This window comes from Homarus americanus, unplaced genomic scaffold (assembly GCF_018991925.1).
Source record: "Homarus americanus isolate GMGI-L3 unplaced genomic scaffold, GMGI_Hamer_2.0 scaffold20060, whole genome shotgun sequence".
Classification (NCBI taxonomy): domain Eukaryota; kingdom Metazoa; phylum Arthropoda; class Malacostraca; order Decapoda; family Nephropidae; genus Homarus; species Homarus americanus.
Genome location: NW_024744729.1, coordinates 12271 through 18539, shown reverse-complemented (window position 1 = coordinate 18539; position 6269 = coordinate 12271). Strand labels below are relative to the sequence as shown.

The 6269-nt window shown below is 37.9% G+C and overlaps 1 long non-coding RNA gene across 1 annotated transcript; it reads left to right on the top strand.

Annotated features, from left to right (window-relative positions):
- Window positions 1–941: 941 nt before the first annotated feature.
- LOC121878007 lies at window positions 942–5690 on the top strand. The gene is made up of 2 exons (XR_006091080.1): window positions 942–2583; window positions 5239–5690. It is a non-coding gene; the product is annotated as an uncharacterized LOC121878007 (long non-coding RNA).
- Window positions 5691–6269: the final 579 nt, after the last annotated feature.

Here is a 6269-nt window from a genome sequence, read left to right as displayed (position 1 = left end):
GAGTACCTGTAATTAAGTCCCTAACTTGGTCTTTTTGTGTTTGTATATTAGTGTCAAAGTATTTATGTTTAGAGTACACCCACCTCTCGTTTTACGCGGGGGTCACGTTCTTGAAAACCACCGCTTAATTAAAAACTTCTTAAATTAAACATAAATTTCCCATAAGAATACATGTAAATGGTACAGGTTAAGGGAACCATCATATACCACACAGGGTACGAACAGTGCTCTCACTTAAACCAAGCATGCGGCCAACACACACATACTCCTCTCTGAAGGCCGGTGATCACATTTAATTTCACGTCCATTGTGATTGTTTTTCGTGCCTTTTTAGCTTTAGGCGTCCCAGAGGCAGATGGGTGTTTTACAGACATGGTCAATGGGGGAAACGGCGTTTAACACTAAAAAGGTACGTGATAAACACAATGCAAATTGGAGCACAGAGAAGTAGTAGTGCTGGTGTGAACTGAGAAAGTGATACCCGGGAAGCTTGCTGGACGTGGTCAAAGTTTTTGTACAGAATACTTCATTATCTTCACCATTAGAAGTAATTATCTTTATTATTACATTATTATAATTATTATTATTAATAATATAAAATTGTTGATGTTGATATGACTGCAACTTTATAGTCATAACTTACAAGTACCTCACCAGGCATCACACGCGACTCCACTGCCAGACGACCAGGTGAATACACTATGCAAATTTAAACTGTCTTGAGCGCGTTATTTAAAAAATTGGTGCGTTTAAATTAGCTTTTGGTATTAACTGAACAATCGCGTTGTTCCAAAAACGCTTAAATCAAACGCACGTAAAACGAGTTACCTGTATATAAAGTAAAAGAATAAAATCATTTTAACACCTGTGCTGAACTGATATTCCAGCTCAGGAGTGCCACAAGAAACGTGAAGATTAGTTATTACAGAAAAACAAAAAAATTTAACCCAAAGTTGATTGTAAATACATAATGCCGCTCAGTCTCATATTTTCTCTCTTAATTATATTAATAACTTTAAGCTTTGCATAAATCATTGTTTATCAATTTTGATACCTTACAAATACTACTTTCTTTTTTACTTTTTCTACTTGTGTGTTTCACTTCAATTAATTTAACTTTTGTTTTGTTTTTAAGTAGTTTTGAAGAAAGCTACTTTATACAAATTTTAATTTGTACAAAGCAACAGTGTAGTACTGTACTTTATTTTAAGTAATACTTCCAGGTACTTTCTCCATCACTGTTTAAAGTGGATCTGAATTGAGCTGGACCTGATGTGAACTAGACTAAAGTGGGCTGGACGTGCAAGTGAAGGAGATCTGAAGTTAACTGGACCTAAAGGACTAGATAGTAATTAATTACTATTTTCTGGTACTTTGAATATTAGGATGGTTCTACAGGCATTCCCCAGTTTATAAGAGAGTTCTGTTCCTGAAAAACCTTTAGTAAATCAGATAAATTTTCCCATAGACTTCCATTATAAAAGCCGAGATACTTTTCTATAATGAAAATACTAACCCAAAATGTCTTAACCCTTAAGCCCCGGGTGACGTTCCAGAACGTCTGCCTATTTTCCCATGACACAGAAGTGAGAGTTAACACTGTGGTGTAAATAACTTTACTAAAGTGAGGATATTACTTCAATAATTATGTAAGAGATAAAATCACAAAGTAACTTCATGAAATTACCGTTTACTGTATCTTAAAGTATAGTTAAGTCATAATGATCAAATTTTTATGTAAAAAATTGGGGTCAAACTATACATGCATAATATTTTTGAGGGGTTACAATTTATGCATTTCCATGGGTCATTTACAGTGAATGATAGTACCTGGTGCAGTACGCGCTTATGGTAGGTTAACCTTACCAGTAAGCTCCTTTATCCTGGGCTTGCCTACCGACCCCAAGATCCTATGTGGCTACAGGAAGAGCAGAACCTTTCACTATACAGTATATGCTGGTTTAAATATACAAATGCCTGATAGAATTGGTTTAGATATTTTTCTTTGCATCTGTTTAAATTACTGGGAGATTATCAACTTTCCCCACCTGTGAGCTGTATGCTATGTTATGGTCAGAGTGAGGGAAGATTGGACTAAAGTTAATTGAGAGGGAAGACTGCTGGAGACATAATTGAAGAGTATTACAGTGAGGGTGGGAAGGCTGGTGATATGAATTAAAACTATTCTCAAGTAATGTATATGTGGGAGAAACTTGACTAGAACATAAGACTTTACTGTACTGTAGCAGAAGAAGAGTGAGGAAACACCTTAGGATAGACTGAAGTTTTATACAAGCAAAGGAAGGATATGTGCCACTTAATCTGCACTGGATTATTTTTTTAATTTCTTCCACATCCTAGGTTTAGGTTTCACTTCTTCAGAACTCAACCATAAAGAGAGTCACCTATCAACTGGAATCAACTGAATCTGACCATCTTTCCCCGACCTTTAGGACGGGGTCAGAAGTCTATTCTGGGAAGGATGTTTTTGGACCAGCATGCTTGTTTGTCCAGTGGTTCCAGGAGTCAGGATCCTCTTGAGGGAGAAACCTGGCCCTCAGACTTGGCATCAGCCAGGTTCAGGTGTAACGGGCCGAGTTTTCTCTTTTAATAATTTACCATTCAGATATTCTTTTCTGTTAGTATTCTATTTATTCATATACTTATATGTTCGTTGTAGCATTCTTTCCAATGAGTATCCTGTTTTATATACTTATCCTTCTTCAATTCTTTACATATATACTTATTCTTATATATTCTTGCTTATATTCTTACATGTTCTTTATCTCTATATACCTTCTATTCTTATATAAGTAACTCTTATGCTTCTCTTGCTTATATTTTCCAAGTCAATGTTCTTTCTTTTCATTTTCTTTCATATATTATAATCTCTTCCATTTATTTTGTTCTAGTTATATTCTAAACCATGGATTAACCTGGGAAACCATGTCTTTCTTATTACCACACTTATTATACTTACAACGGTAGACCTGCCACCACCCAGGATTTTTCTATAATATAACATATCTTAGTTAACTGTTAGGTAGCGAGCTTCTAGGCTTGTGAGTTAGTTATTTTCTGAGAACCAATGTGGGAAAGGATAAAGTGGTGATACTCGTAGATTACTAATTTAATATTTATTAACACAGTGATTGGATAAGATGCATCTTAGATTCACTCAGACAAAACAGAACTGCAATTTATTTATTAAGTCATCAAACACTTCAAGAACTTATTACCTCATTAAATACCTCCAAATACTTATTACTTCAATCGACAATTGTGGTATTATCACTCTGCCAAATGATATTCAGTACTGGGTATACACCAGATATCACTGGACCCTCAGGTCTTACCTTACCAAGTAGCAAATTAACTCTTCACTTCTTGGTTATATCATTATACTCTCAGATTATCATTTCATGGTCACTACCGATGAATACATAGCACACTGGACAACTCCACAATTATCGCAACATACAATACCTCCTGTTAATTCTCAAGGAACAACATGGCACTTTTAACTCTCATTCAGTGGTTCAATACTTAACCTGGGATACTATATTTCGGCTAGTTATCCCCCAAACAAGATACAATAATACTTAGGCCCATGTAACTGTGAGGAGTGCTCCAGGGTAACGCTGGTCTCTACAACAAATGAAGATCGCTGTTAGGGGTCGGTTGTAGACAGACACACGCCCAGGGAGCTGGTGCCTGATTTGCAGGAAACGGACTTCCCAGTTCAGTCCTGTCGAATTAACGGCATCGTCCAACCCGGTTACCGACCCACGTTAGCCGATGAGTATTCAGCTCAACACACTGGAGAGACGTTGAGGAAGAGTCACGAATGCCTAAATGCCTAACTTCAACTATACAAAACATACGTCTGGCAACGGTTCAGATGATATCTAAATCTCTACGTTACTTGACTTAATTGGCACAGAATTCACTATGTTAACACCTGAACACTGATATTCACAAAATTGACCAAGTTAAACTGAATTAATAGGCGGCGGGGAACACACGTTAACATACCTGGAGAGACGTTGAGGAAGAGTCACAAATGCGTGATTCTCCCTCGTGTAGAGGTATATACGTGCACCAGCGGGGCAGCTTGGGCCTCCGTATTCATACCAGAAGGGTCGATCTTACCAACAACATAACTTCTCTACCATTTTGGATCACTGTAAACTTAGTTATGAACTCCAGTGTTCTTGATCAGGGTAATTTCCTATGTCTATTCATATAATCTAATCAGAGGTTGAGCTTGCCAGGAAAAGGTGGATTATACACGTCGATAACATTAATTCTGCAAGCAAAGGCCTGAGGCGAACAAGGAGCTATTCACGGGGAGGCGCTACATCTTGGAGATTATACCAGTTGACAGAATAGTTCAGGAAATTAATGACTTTCTCAAATAGACAACTGCCACTAACTAAACTATAAACATCAGATTCTCTGATGTCGGGGCAACAAAATGATATAACTTCAGGCGCGATCAGAAACTCATGGATACCCCCACGGACGACATAAAATACGCCACTAGCTGGCAAACTCGACACTCACTCACTTGACACGTTTTACTAACGATAAGGACAGTTGAGGCGTTCTACCCCACTCACAATGGATCTTGAATGTTCCCACTGTAAACAGACATATCTAGGTTGACTCAAAACAAGGGTGTTCTCTCTCACACTCAAATTCATTTTATAGAGAGGTTGGTTTCAATAAGTCAGAGAAAATGGGATAACGGAGGACTGAGGTGTCTTGAAGTGATAAGAAAACGGACTCCTCAGATGGAGGACTCAACGAAAGCCGAGTTATATGTTTTGTGGGCTATTGAGCGTAATATGAATCATTTGATTTTGGTGCTAACTGACGTGTAAGACCGTGGTCGTGACAACACCACCTGTGTTTTTTTACCAGGTATGATTGGTAATGAGTAATGTGCTGTATGAGTCGAGCACAGTATGATTAGTGGTGAGTCAAGAGCTGTATGAGTGATAGTGAGTCGAGCGCTGTATGAGTGATAGTGAGTCGAGCACAGTATGATTAGTAGTGAGTCAGGCACTGTATGTGTTGCTTATATCATGTTTTGGGTATTTTGATGCTCTCTCTCTCTCTTTGTTTATCTTTCTCACACACACACATGCAAAAAAAAAAAACCCTAAACTAACCTAACTTAGATACATAATGAGATCATTAAAAGTTGAAAGTCACCATCTCTTCTCTCAACAGGTTGGAGGGAGGCATAAGGTCGAGCATGACAACCATTACTGGTGTTGGCTGGGCAGAAGCCGTCACTTGTGCACCAAGATGTCTTCACGTTTTAGCTCTCTGGTCTGTAGTCTCAAATGTAAAGTATGTTGAATATTTCTCCTAAGTTAAGATGCAAGGTTGTATCTGATTGTGTGATTCAAGGTGATGGAATCTCAAAGGTATGTTGAATATTTCTTATAAATTAAGATGTAAAAATGTATCTGATTGGTGACATAAGATACAACATTGGTCAAGGATGAGTTGTCCTAATTTATTTAGTATGGATCAGGAAGCTGATTCTAGGACTGTAGTTAGCCTGATTAAAACTCGGGCCTTCGTTGATGAGCAGCAGCAATTTGACAGTAATTACATAAGATCATCGGAATCGTCTTAGTGATGTGCAAACCAATAAAGGATTTTTTAATGCTAGATGCGATTGTATTTTTTAAAACTCAATCTCCACTGAGTTGGAGGTACAGCCCAGGTCAAGAGGCCTACAACCACAAAATCTTTGTCATAAGACAATTTTTTTTTTTTTACGGAGTTGTGGTCACTGCTGTGATTAGCCACCCAAAGGTCAACCAGGGAGTGTAGTACTGTGCCTTTAGTTAAATCAGTTGATAGTGTCATCAGTGACTGCGGAACAGGTTGTAAATACTTAGAGTGAATACAAATTGGCAAGCAAGCTGTTAAGGCACCACTGCCACAGAGACTTTTATTTTGTATTTGTGCTCTCTCAATGACTGAAACTGTGCCTAACACCATTCACAGGGAGATACAATAAGTACTTTCAGAATAACACATAAATGCCTAAATCATTCCTTGGAAACCAATAGTTGATAAGTAATTAGCACTGCCCTGTGGTACCCCTTTTGTGACAGGTACAGATAATGATTTAGTGCCATTAATCACCACACACTGCTTGCAGTCATATAGAAAGTCTTCTATCCACGCTAGGATATTTCCCCAAATACCGTACCCTTCCAGTTTGATTTTCAGCCTTTCATGGG